This window comes from Neoarius graeffei, chromosome 4 (assembly GCF_027579695.1).
Source record: "Neoarius graeffei isolate fNeoGra1 chromosome 4, fNeoGra1.pri, whole genome shotgun sequence".
NCBI lineage: Eukaryota > Metazoa > Chordata > Actinopteri > Siluriformes > Ariidae > Neoarius > Neoarius graeffei.
In genome coordinates, this window is record NC_083572.1 from 72,232,354 (window position 1) to 72,249,181 (window position 16,828).

At 42.8% G+C, this 16,828-nt stretch overlaps 1 pseudogene; it reads right to left on the reverse strand.

Annotated features, from left to right (window-relative positions):
• Nucleotides 1-10,368: 10,368 nt before the first annotated feature.
• Nucleotides 10,369-12,383, reverse strand: LOC132885225 (STE20/SPS1-related proline-alanine-rich protein kinase-like; annotated as a pseudogene).
• Nucleotides 12,384-16,828: the final 4,445 nt, after the last annotated feature.

Consider the following 16,828-nt stretch of genomic DNA (forward strand, 5'->3'; position numbering starts at 1 on the left):
AGGTACACGTTATGGCCACAAGCAGGCCGAACTATAAAAAAAATACACTCTGCAAAAATAAGGACTGAAATGGAGCTAACAAACAACACAACCTCTCTCCCCTCTGCTGCAGGCGGGGCTGACGTGAGCTTCTCTCTCGCGAGGTGATGGAACGTTGAGGGAGCTCGTAAACTCGCGGGCATTAAACATATACAAATTACCATTGGCTGACATCAAAATTCAAATAAAAATACAACGAGCAAATAAATCTAGCAAATAAATCTGATTGGTCCAAATGCACAGTATGTCACAACATATCAGAACAGTGAAAATACTCCAAACCACAAGGCATCATGGTAAATGGAGTTAATTAACACAGAAAATAGGGGCGGCACGGTGGTGTAGTGGTTAGCGCTGTCGCCTCGCAGCAAGAAGGTCCGGGTTCGAGCCCCGTGGTCGGCGAGGGCCTTTCTGTGCGGAGTTTGCATGTTCTCCCCGTGTCCGCGTGGGTTTCCTCCGGGTGCTCCGGTTTCCCCCACAGTCCAAAGACATGCAGGTTAGGTTAACTGGTGACTCTAAATTGACCGTAGGTGTGAATGTGAGTGTGAATGGTTGTCTGTGTCTATGTGTCAGCCCTGTGATGACCTGGCGACTTGTCCAGGGTGTACCCTGCCTTTCGCCCGTAGTCAGCTGGGATAGGCTCCAGCTTGCCTGTGACCCTGTAGAACGATAAAGCGGCTAGAGATAATGAGATGAGATGAGAACACAGAAAATAGGGCAATCCAATATAGAGTATAAAATAGTGTCCTCTAAAATAACCTTACACCCCCCCCCAGCAAACAGCATGACCCCATGCTGGGTCACATACATTATAAGGTGAACAGGAAAAAATAGGTAAAAAAACAAATAAGCAAAACAAAGACCCAAAACAAATATGGCCTATTGCTTAAAAACCAGCTATGGGCGTAAAGGCAGGTGAAGTGCATGGCATAAGGAATGGCCGGTGTGTGCATGTACTGCAAAGAGCCTGCTGACTACAGCACCAGGCATGAGAAACATTATACCGTGCAGGGAATGGCTCAGCAAGTGCAAAGTGTGACACTACAATGTTCCTGCTCTGCACTCCTAGCTTGCTGTAAGTCAAGCGGTCAGTAGGCTTCCTATCCCTATATGACCTACGTACTAACGGAGGAACTGAGTCTGTGGGAGCTGCAGGGTATGTTACAAAGTGAGCATCAGGAGGGCCACCATCCTGGTGTGCAGCTACTAAATCCTGTACTACCTCAAGGGACCTATGTGGAGAGGAAAGGAGTGCAGTGTTGAGTGGAGCTATCACATCATCTCTAGGTGTGGGCACTAACCTAGGGCTTCTAACTGTGGTGGAGACACACGGCGCAGTAGAATCTGGTACAGGCTGGGCATTATCCGTGCTAGCAGTCAGAGGAGCATGTTGCACTGCATCCTCAGCATAACAGCCATAATCAGAATCAGAAGTGCTAAACTGTGCATGTACCACAGGAGGCAACACCTCAGAGACACCAGTCCTACGATTTTCCTTAGCCCTTCTGTGCTTCACAGCCCTTGGGCCCAGGGCTGGAGTGGTGGCGACCACTGGACCTAGTCTTACCTCCTGTTCCAAAGGCAAGATATGGTTATGGTGCATCACCTTGACCGGTCCATTACCATCAACAGGCGTCAACCTGTACACAGGGAGGTCAGAAAGCTGACCATCAACAATGTAAGGACATGAGCTCCATCTATCCGCTAGCTTCTGCTTCCCTTTCAGACCCAAGTTTCTAATCAAAACCCAATCCCCAGGACTCAGGCTATGATAGTGAACTTTCTGGTCATACCTCTCCTTGTTGCTCTGATTCATCCTATCCGCAGAGGCACGTGCCCGCTGGTAAGCAGCTTGCAACTCCTCTTTCATCTTTGTCACATACTTTAAATGTGATGCAAATGACGTGTCATCAGATGAAACACCAAAGCAAACATCAACAGGGAGCCGAGCCTCCCGACCAAACATCAAGAAATAGGGTGAGTACCCGGTAGCCTCATTAGGAGTGCAATTGTATGCGTGCACTAAATATGCTGGCTCCATGTTGACTTTTGATGAGACTCAAGGGTGCCCAACATGTCCAACAGAGTCCTGTTGAACCTCTCAGGCTGTGGGTGGTAAGGAGAGGTCCTTGACTTTTTAACACCCAACATGGTCAACATCTCAGTTACCAAGCGACTTTCAAAATCCCTACCCTGGTCAGAGTGAATGCAGGTGGGCAGGCCGTAATGAATGAAGTACTTTTCCCACAGAGTCTTCGCCACAGTAGCAGCTGTCTGGTCCTTAATAGGAAAGGCTTGTGCATAGCGCATGAAATGGTCAGTGACAACCAACACATTGCAAACATTTCGAGAGTCAGGCTCAATCGAAAGAAAATCTATGCACACCAAATCCATGGGTCCAGAACTCTATGTGGGAAAGAGGAGCAGCCCTCTGAGGCAACGCTTTCCGCTTGATGCAGCACTCACATGTCTTACAATATTTCTCTGCATCAAGCTTCATACAAGGCCAGTAAAACCTGTCACGAGCCAGACTGTACGATTTGTCAAACCCCAAGTGGCCAATATCATCATGCAGTAGCTTAAAAACCAGACCATGGAATTGCTTAGGGAGCACCAGTTGTCTCACACACTGACCACCCTGCTTAACAGTCCTGTATAGCAGTCTCCTGTCAATAGACAGCTTTGCCCACTCCTTTTTCAGGATCTTAGTCAGGATGCTGCGTCAGGATACTACTAGCAGGCTTCTTCAGACTTGTAGCTTGCCAGACATCTCCTATAACAGGGTCGCTTTTCTGAGCTTCTTGAAGCTCACTAGAACTAAAAGTAGGCAACTGATCAGGTACTACAGCAGCAACATGACAGAATGCTGTTGGAACAGCTGACTTATGGCTGCAAATCTGATCAGCAACCTGGGGGAATGAAGAACAACCAGCTCTCTGTGTGGCCACCACCTGACAAGTAGCTCGCACTTCAGGGGCGGGAATCTCTCGCCACTCATCGTCAGGGGACAGACTGACGTGAGGGTGTCGCGACAGTGCAGCAGCATCCATGTTCCTCCGTCCAGGCCTGTACTTCAAGCTGAAGTCGTAAGTGGACAATGCTGACAACCAGCGATGACCAGTGGCATCCAATTTGGCAGACTTGGTTATACAAGTCAGGGGGTTGTTGTCCGTCCTGACTTCAAAACTGGCTTCATAAAGGTAGTCATGCAGCCGATCCACAATAGCTCACTTCAAAGCTAAAAACTCCAGTTTGTGAGCTGGGTAATTCCTCTCTGAAGGGGAAAGACTACGACTGATGAATGCCACAGGACGTAATCCTTCAATGTACTCTTGATAAAGGACACCACCTAGACCATCCAGGCTTGCATCCACATGCAAAACATACGGCTTTTGGGGGTCTGCAAAAGCTAGCACTGGGGCCTGAGTTAACCTTGACTTCAGCTCCTGAAAAGCAGAATCGCACTGGTCGCTCCATCTAGGGCCAAAAGGTTCAGAGGGCCGGAAAGGTTTCGAGTCAGCAGCCTGTGAACTCGAGCTCTTCTTCTGAGACAGACAGCCCTGCAGCAACTTGTTCAGCAGTCGGCATAATGTGGAAAAACCCTTCACAAAACGATGGTAATATCCACAAAAACCCAAAAATGACCGTAGCTCAGTGACAGTCTGTGGTCGAGGCCATGAAACAACAGCCTCTATTTTGGATGGGTCAGTGGCTATGCCAGCCTGTGAAACTACAGCGGGGCAAAAAAGTATTTAGTCAGCCACCAATTGTGCAAGTTCTCCCACTTAAAAAGATGAGAGGCCTGTAATTTTCATCATAGGTACACTTCAACTATGAGAGACAGAATGGGGGGAAAGAATCCAGGAAATCACATTGTAGGATTTTTAATGAATTAATTGGTAAATTCCTCGGTAAAATAAGTATTTGGTCACCTACAAACAAGCAACATTTCTGGCTCTCACAGACCTGTAACAACTTTTTTTAAGAGGCTCCTCTGTCCTCCACTCGTTACCTGTATTAATGGCACCTGTTTGAACTCGTTATCAGTCTAAAAGACACCTGTCCACAACCTCAAACAGTCACACTCCAAACTCCACTATGGCCAAGACCAAAGAGCTGTCAAAGGACACCAGAAACAAAATTGTAGACCTGCACCAGGCTGGGAAGACTGAATCTGCAATAGGTAAGCAGCTTGGTGTGAAGAAATAAACTGTGGGAGGAATTATTTATAAAATGGAAGACATGCAAGACCACTGATAATCTCCCTCGATCTAGGGCTCCACGCAAGATCTCACCCCGTGGGGTCAAAATGATCACAAGAACGGTGAGCAAAAATCCCAGAACCACACGGGGGGACCTAGTGAATGACCTGCAGAGAGCTGGGACCAAAGTAACAAAGGCTACCATCAGTAACACACTATGCCGCCAGGGACTCAAATCCTGCAGTGCCAGACATGTCCCCCTGCTTAAGCCAGTACATGTCCAGGCCTGTCTGAAGTTTGCTAGAGAGCATTTGGATGATCCAGAAGAGGATTGGGAGAATGTCATATGGTCAGATGAAACCAAAATAGAACTTTTTGGTAAAAACTCAACTTGTTGTGTTTGGAGGAGAAAGAATGCTGAGTTGCATCCAAAGAACACCATACCTACTGTGAAGCATGGGGGTGGAAACATCATGCTTTGGGGCTGTTTTTCTACAAAGGGACCAGGACAACTGATCCGTGTAAAGGAAAGAATGAATGGGGCCATATATCATGAGATTTTGAGTGAAAACCTCCTTCCATCAGCAAGGGCATTGAAGATGAAACGTGGCTGGGTCTTTCAGCATGACAATGATCCCAAACATACTGCCCGGGCAACGAAGGAGTGGCTTCGTAAGAAGCATTTCAAGGTCCTGGAGTGGCCTAGCCAGTCTCCAGATCTCAACCCCATAGAAAATCTTTGGAGGGAGTTGAAAGTCTGTGTTGCCCAGCGACAGCCCCAAAACATCACTGCTCTAGAGGAGATCTGCATGGAGGAATGGGCCAAAATACCAGCAACAGTGTGTGAAAACCTTGTGAAGACTTACAGAAAACGTTTGACCTCTGTCATTGCCAACAAAGGGTATATAACAAAGTATTGAGATGAACTTTTGTTATTGACCAAATACTTATTTTCCACCATAATTTGCAAATAAATTCTTTAAAAATCAGATGATGTGATTTTCTGGATTTTTTTCCTCATTCTGTCTCTCATAGTTGAAGTGTACCTTTGATGAAAATTACAGGCCTCTGTCATCTTTTTAAGTGGGAGAACTTGCACAATTGGTGACTGACTAAATACTTTTTTGCCCCACTGTATGTGCTCAACATAGTTCACAGACGTCCTGCCAAACTGACACTTATCCAACGAAAGTTTGAGACCTTCATCTCTCAACCTGTCCAGAGCCTTTTAAGAGTCTCTCCTCATGCTCCTCCAAGGTGCTACCAAAGACAATCAGGTCATCTAAATACACCAGAACCTCCAGAAAATTCATGTCCCCGACAGTCCGCTCCACGACTCTCTGGAACGTGGCAGGGGTACCACAGATTCCCTGAGGCATACGCTCAAACTGATAGAAACCTAAAGGACCGATGAACGCTGTCTTTTCTTTATCAGCCTTGCTCATGGGAATCTGGTAGTAGCCACTTCTCAAGTCCAACACCGAGAACCACTTACTACCAGAGAGACAATGGAGGACGTCTTCGATCCTGGGAACCGCGTACTGGTCAGGGATGGTCCGCTGGTTAAGCGTTCTATAATCAACACATCCTGACTTTACCTGACTTCTTGCACACTACAACAATGGGCGAAGCATACGGACTCAGAGACTCCGAAATGATGCCATGATTCTGGAGTTCCAGCAAATGCTGATGCACATCCTCTAGATCAGCAGGAGCTGAACGTCGAGATCGGTCCCGAAAAGGCCGCAAGTCATTTAACCTGATTTCATGCTGAGTGCTTTTTGAGCAGCCTACATCCCACTCGCTACAAGAGAATACTTCCTTCCTCTGCAACATCATCTCGCAGAGGTGACGTTTTGCCTCCTTTGGCATAGAAGTGCCAAAATCAAAAGAAGCAGAAGTTAGCTCACTAGCAGCTGGTCTACAAGGACTAAAGAGTCATTGAGTTCACCAGGAAACTTGGGCAATCCTAATAGCTGCAGCTCCTGCCCAGGCTTTAAAACAACAGGCTTAGGTTTTGTGAACCATACAGTACCGTGTTTATATAAATAAAATAAAAATACAACGAGCAAATAAATCTGATTGGTCTGAATGCACAGTACGTCACAACACATCAGAACAGTGAAAATATTCCAAACCACAAGGCATCATGGTAAATGGAGTTCATTAACACAGAAAATAGGGAGATCCAATATAGAGTATAAAATAGTACCCACAGCAGTAGCTAGCCCTCTGCTCAGGAGCATCTGCTGCGTGACTGCATCGACATCTGCAACCTGATTCGTCTGGTCTGACCGGTGGATTGTGAGTAACGCGAACCCACACTTGCACTCGTACCTGCAAACTCAGAAGGTCTGAAAAAGGTGACAAACTCCCCCCCCCCCCCCCCCCGACGTAACCCGAGCCTGCCCCCTCTCTGAAAAAAGGTGCAGCATAGCTACAGGTAAACAAAAAACCTGTTTATTAACATAGCCTTGTTTTTTGGTCAATTAGTGCAATATGGCTGATGGTCAATCAACAAAATCAACCACAATCAAGTAACAACAATGTCAAGCTGAGTAATTTACTAATAGTAAATCTCATTTCTTCATTTTTTTTGGCCTGGACAAGCCGTTCCATGGCCAGTTTCCTCTGCTTTGCCATGTGTCTCTTTCGGGCAACATAGCTTCAGCCCACTAAAGGCTACTTTGTCTTCAGCCAGCACTTGGGCCAGGTTCACCATCACTGGTGCAAAAGTGAAAGGAAGTGAATATTCAGCAAGAGTAACCAGAACCATTGCCTACACAAAGAAAATATTATTAGATTTACATTATTAAAGCTGGTTTAATATTCACAAACTTCCATTGCTATTACAAAATTAAGACTGGATCCTTATTCCAATAGACATGATCTAGGCTACGGTAGTTAATCTCTCTAAATTAACTAAACATGCAATGTACAATATTTTTTGGTAATGTAGCATAGTCTACTCCTATTTTGCCTAACATTAGCCTACTGGCAAATATCAAGTAACCTGTTAAACAGTGAAATGGTAGAATTACAGAAAACTACAAGCCTAGCCTATTTAGCCTAATCTATACACACCTCTGCATTGGCAACTCGCTGAAATGTAGGTACAGGCACCCTAACTCACTCCCTCATCACATCAGGCCCCTTGGAAGCACTTTGCTCTGGGACTGGAAGGACACTGGATGTGGTCATGACGGTGCACCTCTGTTTGGCAGTGTGCCAAAAGAGCATGAGAGCCTTTGCTGCTGTAATTTATTTCTTTTTGGCAAAGGCTGCATTTTGAATACCCGGCTTACTCTAATGAAAAAACTGTGACAGCGGGAAGCTGTGCTGAACTCCCTTCACTTCAGTCTTGACCTCGATTTTTAGCCAGGCCCAGCTCCACCTGCACCTCAGACCTGCATCAAGCTTTGCTACATAAACGGCATCTTCCTCTTTAAGCTCCCTCATTCTGGAAAAGAATTGACCAAATATTATCGGCTGGGTCAGGGCTCCTTTTTGTTACCATAAACGTTTGTAAAGGCTAACTCTAACTACATCCATCCATGTTAAATGATCCGCCGGAGAAGATGTTTCAATCACTTAAAAAACGCCAGTGTACTAATGTTAATGTTACGTGTTCATTTTCATTCCTCATCTTGAGACAATGTCGCATTATCATCAGATAACAGTACGGATGCAGTAGAGAGAGCCTTCACAAAAATTATTCCAACTGAACCGACTGGCATGAAACACACTTCACTGATGTTAGCTGACATCCTAGCTAACGTTAGCATACAAGCTGAAAAACTTTATGTATAACGTTAAACATGTTGGAAAAGGTTTCATGTCACAACACATGTAATGTTGCTAAAGTAGGATTATCTTTGACAAACCAAGTTTAATTTACACAGCATATTACATTGTTGGCAGATAACAAGACTTGCCTCAAGTCTGTCGCTAGTGTCCATAGATCTCCAGAGTCTCTGACGCAGGTCGTATGTTTACTGTCTGTGGGTTAGTCAGGCAAAGGTTTAGTTCGCCGTGGGAAAGATGGATTGACTTGGATGTTTGTGATTGGCCAAATGACTCTTGTGAAGATGGTAATCCCATTTTACTGAAAGTCCCATCCACCGCTGATCCCTCGACAACCCCCCCCCCCCCCCCCCCAAAAAAAACTCTTCGGATCTAGGTGAATCATGAGAATGACACATTTTGTTTACAAAACGGCGAATTTCGCCGAAAAGCAACTAGTTTGCAGATATGTACACTGACACACACGCGTTCCTCTGGTCTCGCCTGGATCGCCAGCGTTTTAGAAGGGCATTGCAGCGGTTGCTGTTCTGCCTGCAGTTCAGAGAGCTGCCACCTGTGCACCAATGGGCCCCAACTGCGCGCTTGTTTTTTTCTTTGTGATTGCTGGCTATAGGCACCTGAGAGCATCAAGTTAGCAGGGCTGAGTAGTGCAGCGGCCAACCCTTGAAAAGCCCTCTAAAAAGAGGTGGTACCCCTCCAGGCGGTCGAACAAAGCGGGACCTGTTTTATTTGAAGGGTATGGGTGTCTACTTCATGAAAAACATGGTTGTACAAAATTAATATTGTAACAACATATGGATTAACCCCTTATTTGCCGGACCATCTGCAAAATTCTGTATGGCCAAAGTTTTCTGTAATTTGAACCTAATTCTCATTCCAACTAAGGTAAGAGTTGTGGGAGGAAGGCCTATGGCCATCTTAATTACTGCATGCTGCATGCTGAACAGTCCTAAGCAGCACATGGCTTTATGTACAATGAATGGAACTCTGTGTTTCTATGGGCAGCCAACGCTGGATTATGTCATTGGTGTGGCCACCAAACCTCAGTCTGGCCACTATCCCAGGTGAAAATGTTATCGATTCTGTAACTGATAGAGTGCATTTGAGCTTTGAGGTATTAACTAAATTCCTCTGAGTAGATCAGTAGGCCTATGCTGTTTTAGAATATGATGGCTCCATCATTTTTGTTCTTGACTTCGAATCTCATCTAGGTATATAGTACATGTCCTGTATCATTTTGTTTCCTGTCCGAATGTCCCCCATGATCAGGAGACATTGGCAGAGATGTGAATGACATACAGCATGGCATTTTCTACATGAATCTCTACTTGACCACCCCTTGACATAATGAGTGAACTAGATTTCAACCTGAGAATAAAAAGGGTTATAATTATTGAAAGTCATGTTTGATCGAAATGAAGGCCTATTATTTACTAGTAACTGTTCAGGGTTAACAGCACAAAAGAATCCCCAGATCTGCACAAAATGAACAAAATATATTCTATTCGTTTTCGTGTTGTTGTACACACCATCCAAATAATGTGTATTGTTTCAATACAAAAACATCAACAGGTTTTTATAGAAGAGGAAGCAGATGTTTAGTAAGATAGTGCTTTTCAAAAATATCTTATGCTAGCAAACCTAATTTCACGATCAAAGATGTCGGCAATGTTTTGTATGACCAATGACCCGATCAACCTGTATTAGCTAGGAAGGGGTTAAATTGCTTGAAAACATGTCTCAGACTACATTTGCATCTTTGAAATAATGATTTCTCTCCTTTGTAATGTACAACTCATCCATAGAGAAAATATCGGCTTCATTTTCTCAAATTGTGATTTCAACGTTAAATCCGGGTTTATGCGCAGTCGCAAACAAAGGGTTAATTGGTAGTGTTGTACCCATTCTGAACAATTCAAACTGGTATTTTTGAATAAAAGACATCTAAAACTATAGAATGATATAAGTTTTCCCTTATTTTCCTGACAATTAATTATTTATAATTGAAATATTCAACGAACAACCTGAAAAAAACTCAAAAATATTTGGATTCTAAGGGGTTAATACACCCATAAATTGATGAAAATCAAATTAAATGCCCAGAAAGGTTGCATTAGCATATCATGGACCTAAATGATGCAGTATATTGATGCCCACACATCAATATGTGCATTCATTGCAGAGGAAATGCCTCTGCTATAGCGATACAGAATTTTGCAGATGGTCCGGCAAATAAGGGGTTAATCCATATGTTGTTACAATATTTAATTTTGTACAACCATGTTTTTTATGAAGTAGACACCCATACCCTTCAAATAAAACAGGTCCCGCTTTGTTCTACCGCCTGGAGGGGTATGCCCTTTATTTTCAGCTCCTCGCCACTGGTCTAGAGGGAAAGAGAGAGGTGGAATGTTGAGGAAAGACATTGCAGGAGCAGAATACAGGCCAAGGGAAGCTGGCGGTGTGGTGTGTGGGGATATTATTTAGTTATTGATAGAATGCTTAGTTATTGAGAGAAGGTAATTAAAATGAGGATAGATCGGAGAGAGGAGCTCGAGCTGAGAGTAAGCTGGAGATGGCTGCTAAACCCCCAGCCTGCACTTTCTTTAGCATTCAGTCTCTCTGTTCAAAGCTTTCTTCCTCCTCACATCCTCTTCCTTTTCCCTTCGAGGTAGACCATCAGGTAACACTGAGCTGGGCAAAGCCAATTAGTTTCACCTCGTCAGGGATCTCTGTACTGTCACAGCCAGATGCCAGTTTAAAGGTCAACACTTTATAGGTAACAGGGTCTTCTACAATTTTCTGAAGGTTAGCAGCAACAACTACGACATCATGTCCATTGACAAGACCAGCAGAAAACAGCTCCTGAGAAACACCATCAGCAGTATCTCGACCTGGAGTGAATTCAAACTGTATGTCATTCAACTCCTTCCTCGAGTTCCTTAGCCTCAGGACCATGTTCACAGCACCCTGAGTGCATGGTTTTTTTTCCAGAGGTTGAATCTGGGGATGCTGAATGGACAGGCTTTCTATAGGGACATTGTTGGCATTCACTTCCCCATGCTGGTTTTCATCTTTGACCCACCGTGACCTTCCATGACTGATAGCTGCCTTCCCTTCTTCACTCCTTTCATCCATCTCATCATCACTCCATTCCCATTCTCCATCCTCCATCTTGTGCAAGCAACTGCTTGATCCTGGAACTCGTCTCACCTTTTTAGCTCTTTGGCTTATATTTGGTCCTTTACGAAGCAGCTTTTCAATCAAGTATTCCCGGTTCTTGGCTTTTTGGAAGAGTTTACATTTCAAAAGTTCTGACGCAGTTGGCCTTTTCGTCGGGTCTTTTTGAAGGCACAGAGTCCTTAGTTTCCTAAAAGATTTCCCATATTTCTTTAGCATCTCTTTATCCTCCACTTCTGTCTCTAAAGTTGGGGGATCGTTCTGCAGTGTAAGCATTAAGACCTTCATCGGTGGGTATCGATGATAGGATGCAGATCCTGTGGCCAATTCTATGGCAGTGATCCCAAAACTCTAAATGTCAGCTTAGAAATCATAACCTCGTACCTGTTCCATCACTTCTGGAGCCATCCAACATGGAGTTCCCACAAACGTTTTCCTAACTTTGTCTGGTTACATCTCCTCCGGTTGACAGAAATGCACTGACAAGTCTGCTATCTGCACAGAGCCGTCCTCTCCTAACAGGATGTTCCCAGCTTTCACGCCCTGTGAATTTGTCCATTTCTGTGCAGGTAATCAAGACCCTCTAAAACTTCTTTTAAAATAGTAGCTATCGTGACTTCATCCAACACACCATTTTTGTGCTCCCCTTTGCTTTATAATGTCCAATACTGAGCCTGCACTCAGTAGTTTCATAACCAACCAAAGCTCATCCTTCACCACAAAAGAGGTAAAATACGTCACTACATTCGGATGGTTGCACTGGCTCATGGCTTGGATTTCTTTCAGTAGTTCCTCCATGCTGGTTTGGCATTTCTCCAGGTTGATCCTCTTGATGGCCACGCGTTCTTGTCGAGGGAGGCAGAGAGCAGCCTGGACTACTGCTGTGGCTCCACTGCCTATAACATCCTGCAGCTCGTATGCCTCCTTGACAATCGGCCAGCTGGCTGTGGTTCCCACTTGCGGACTGTGACCGGGAGCTGGAGCCGCAGCTGAGATGCTTCGCTCCACCATGATGATGCTCATCCCTCGGTAGCTGGCTGGGTCCCGGTCCCGACACAGTGAGTCCCCGGGAAATGACGAAGGCGCTCCGGTGGGCCCAGCACCGGAGGGCATACGTGTCCACGAAAACAGCAAGATCACTCACTGGAGTGACGCCGGAGTCCCAGGTACACGTTATGGCCACAAGCAGGCCAAACTATAAAAAAATACTCTCTGCAAAAATAAGTACTGAAATGGAGCTAACAAACAATGCGACCTCTCTCTCCTCTGCTGCAGGCGGGACTGACGTGAGCTTCTCTCTCGCGAGGTGATGGAACGTTGAGAGAGCTCGCAAACTCACGGGCATTTAAACATATACAAATTACCATTGGCTGACCATCAAAATTCAAATAAAAATACAACGAGCAAATAAATCTGATTGGTCCGAATGCACAGTACGTCACAACACATCAGAACAGTGAAAATATTCCAAACCACAAGGCATCATGGTAAATGGAGTTAATTAACACAGAAAATAGGGCAATCCAATATAGAGTATAAAATAGTGTTATTTTAGAGGACCTTACATAAATATTTATTACCAAAATGTACGTGGCATACTTTTTGCCTTGAGTGGAAAGGAGTTCCTTAAAAACACTAATATTTGCACGTTAGCTGTTTTCCCTATTTCTGGACCAAATAGCATCTGTTGTCAGGGGTTTTTTTTTGTTTTTTTTGTTTTTAAATAATTAGATTATATGTGCTGTTTGGAAAAAAAACAACCTTCAAGTCATTTAGTGTGTTATTTTGGAGACTAATGCCAGCCTGAAGATGCTACATAAAGTATTCAGAAAACTTGCCAGATTGTGTAAATATTGTACTCTTGTATAAAGGATTGCTATACACACTTTTCCATATAATTGCCATGGGCTGTTCTGGGCCTCATTTAAAGCACCAACTAATAACATAAGGACACTGATAATTTACTTATGAGCCCCTCTGTTAAAGCACTAGATTTTAGCTAAATAAATTTTGGGGGAAAATATTGTTTCATTCTGATTGCACTATTATATAAATGACCATTTACCTTCCCTGTTGGATCCAAACGAACAGAATTGTCAATTCTTATATTTGTTATGTTAATTTGCCACAGAAACACCATGAAAAATTTTAAAATGTGGTCTGTGTGGCTGTTTAATGATTGTACCATTGAAGTGCCAAAAAGAGGCAGTCTACACTGTGTTTTCATGGGTTAGGCCTTAAAAAGTGAGCTGTTGTTTTTTGGAGAGATCTTTTTGGTAGTATTATTGAATATTTATACAATAGATCATTCAAGCAGTCTTGTCTGTATTTGCTTTTATCCATTTTTCCAATGTGGTTTCTTTTTTTTGTTTGTTTTTTAATCTTCTAGTTGTAGTTTTCTTTAATATTTGATTGCAGTCAGTTTTGATGTGGACTCTCGACTTTCTGTAGTCACTGGAATGACGGAGTTCTTGGTTTGCTGGTTAATGAATGGTAGCAAAAATGTATTAAATGTTGTGGGAAGTGTAGTAGCTATTGTGAATACCACTGATTGTAAAGAACCTTAAAGTTTCTAATACTGATTTATTAGCTGTTGTGCAGCGACTGGAAACTATATATTGTACAAGTTGTTTATATATTGGAGACGTGTAGATCTAAGATGCTGTATTCTTTGTATGTTGGTGCTCTACTTGTAATAAATGTTCAGTAAAAAATGAAATGTTCAAAGACCTTCATTTATTGGTTTTATTATTATTAACAAGATACAGATTCAGTGACCCCCGTCATTAAGTTACTGATGTCTAGTGCATCATCATAACATGTTGTGCTATTCTGGTGCCCCTCGTTGGATTCCTGTTAATGTCCTCCTCCAAGACAGTTTGAGGAATGAAAATGTAAAAAGTTATTGTTTGGAACAAAATATTAATTTGAAATATATTTTAATTACAGAAGGGTTGTGGTTGTTTTTTTTTTAATTAAGGACTTAATCTTTGCTAATATTTGTTTTACCTATCTAGCTAACTGCTGGATGGTAAGCATTAAACATGGTACTGAGAGAAATGTTAAATGTTAAAAGACCTCCTCGGCTACTTCAGCCTTATCTGGAGTTCACTTCATGGTCACACAGAAAAAACGCTGCCATTTGAATTCCACTTAAGGATATAAGCTTAAAATGTTTTTAGAACAGAAGGACAGAAATTTTAAAGGACTTTGTGAGTTCAAAAATGACCAACTAATGATTAACTCGGATCAGGAAATTCAAAGACAAACCTGTCTGTGGTCAAAAGTGTTTTGATGCACTTCTTCATTATTACACATACATATTACAGGAATAGTTTTATTTTCTACTCTTTTGGACCAAAATATCTCCAACTCACAAAGTGATCAGGAAGCATTGCCGGAAAGCCATTTGATGGACTTTGATCTCATAAAATTGGCTCAAAACAAGAAAACTTCCTTGAACGGCACCATAGAGTCAATGTGTCCAGATTTAAAGCTTTTAATCAGGGTTTGTTTTTTTTCTACCATGAGCTGCAGACTAAACTGAATAGACCAAACAGCCATGTTGTATGTAAAATAAGAGAATTCTGTAAATTTATGTGATTATGTGCAACATTTGTGGAATAGTTCCAAACCTGATCAAAGCAGAATGACCAATACAGAGCATTTTCTTAAAAATCTGGGTTCCTACAGCATGCACAGAAGTGTTTTATTCCTCTTCTACCACAATTACCAACAACTTTTTTTTAATTTACAGAGAAATATGTCATTTCATATGTTTATACTTACATTTATTGTTGTGGAATGGCCAAGACAAGTTAGTTCCTGTTATCAACTGTCACTTCATCAGCCTCACTTAACTCTCCCTTGTAGTTTAGACAGAAAAAGGAAAAAAAAAAACACACTCTTGACTTGTCATGTAACTGAGACCCTGACCGGAAAGTCCACTATCTGTTGCAAAGTGCAAAACACCCAAGAGTCCTTCAATAAATATTTGATTGTGTCTTTACAAAAGACTTCACATAAATGAGGACACATTTTTCTTTAAATAACATTTATCATTGTGTTTATTATTCTTAGATGATGGTGAGCGTCCATCATACGAGTCCTTCAGAATTAGCTGTTACTACAGAAACAGTAATGTATTGGAACAAGCATATTAAGATAAACCTACGATCAGAGCTCTGCTGCTGTTTAAAAAATAAATAAATAAACCTTCTGGCCAATCAGATTGAATTGATAATGTGAGTTGTGGTATAAAATGTGTAACATTACAAGTTAAGTAAATGAATGTATGCCATGTCTGTGAAACTTTTCAAATAATAAAGTGCATAAACTAGCCCTGACTATTCAGAGTGAAAGGTTTGTTTTGTATTAACTAGAAATTATAATATTAATAGAAAATTTAGTTATTTTAAAAGGCAGATATTCCTATTCCCACATATAGTAAGCATATGGGAAATCTAGACTCGTCCTTGGATTGTATGTCATGTATACTCACTGACCACTCTGTAAGGGCCATCTGAACTACTCATGCAGTTATTCAGTCAGCTAATTATTTGGCAGCACTTTAATGCAGTCGAAAATTGGAAAATGATCAGTTGATGTTTTTCCAATTTTCAGCTCTCCAGTTTCAGTGAGCCTGTGCCTAGGCTCAGATTCCTGTTTTTGGCTGACAAGACTGAAATCCAGTGTGGTGGTCTGCTATTGTAGTCCATCCACCTCAAGCTTTAACACGTTTTGTGTTTTGAATGCCTTTCTGCTCACCCCAATTGTAAAGAGCGAGTTACAGTAGCGGGCGGCACGGTGGTGTAGTGGTTAGCACTGTCACCTCACAGAAAGAAGGTTCTGGGTTTGAGCCCAGCGGCCGGCGAGGGCCTTTCTGTGTGGAGTTTGCATGTTCTCCCAGTGTCCACGTGGGTTTCCTCTGGGTGCTCTGGTTTCCCCCACAGTCCAAAGACATGCAGGTCAGACTAATTGGTGGCTCTAAATTGACCGTAGGTGTGAATGTGAGTGTGAATGGTTGTTTGTCTCTATGTGTCAGCCCTGTGATGACCTGGCGACTTGTCCAGGGTGTACCCCACCTCTTGCCCATAATCAGCTGGGATAGGCTCCAGCTTACCTGTGACTCTGCACAGGATAAGTGGTTAGAGATAATGGATGGATGGATTTACAGTAGCCTTCCTATCAGCTCAAAGTAGTCTCCTCTGACTGTTCTCATCAACATGGCCTTGGAAATGCTGCTCATTGGTTGGTAGGTAGGTTTTCACACCATTATGCATAAACTCTAGAGACTGTTGTTTGTGAAAATCCAAGTAGCAATTTTTGAAATACTCAAACCAGTCTATCTGGCACCAACAACCATGCTCTAGTCCCTGTGATCACATTTTTCCTTGCTCTGATGTTTGATGCTCTTCACCTGAATCTGCATGAATTTCTGCATTGGACGGTGTGTTTGTCTTCATTATTAGTCCCTGTCTTGTCTTTTATCTAGTTTCAAGCTATTACACCATTTTTTCCACCTACGGTATTTGACTTGTAGGCTCTTTGAAAAGAGGTGGAATATTACGGAAAAGGCCATTGTTGTTCTTGTAAATGCTTGG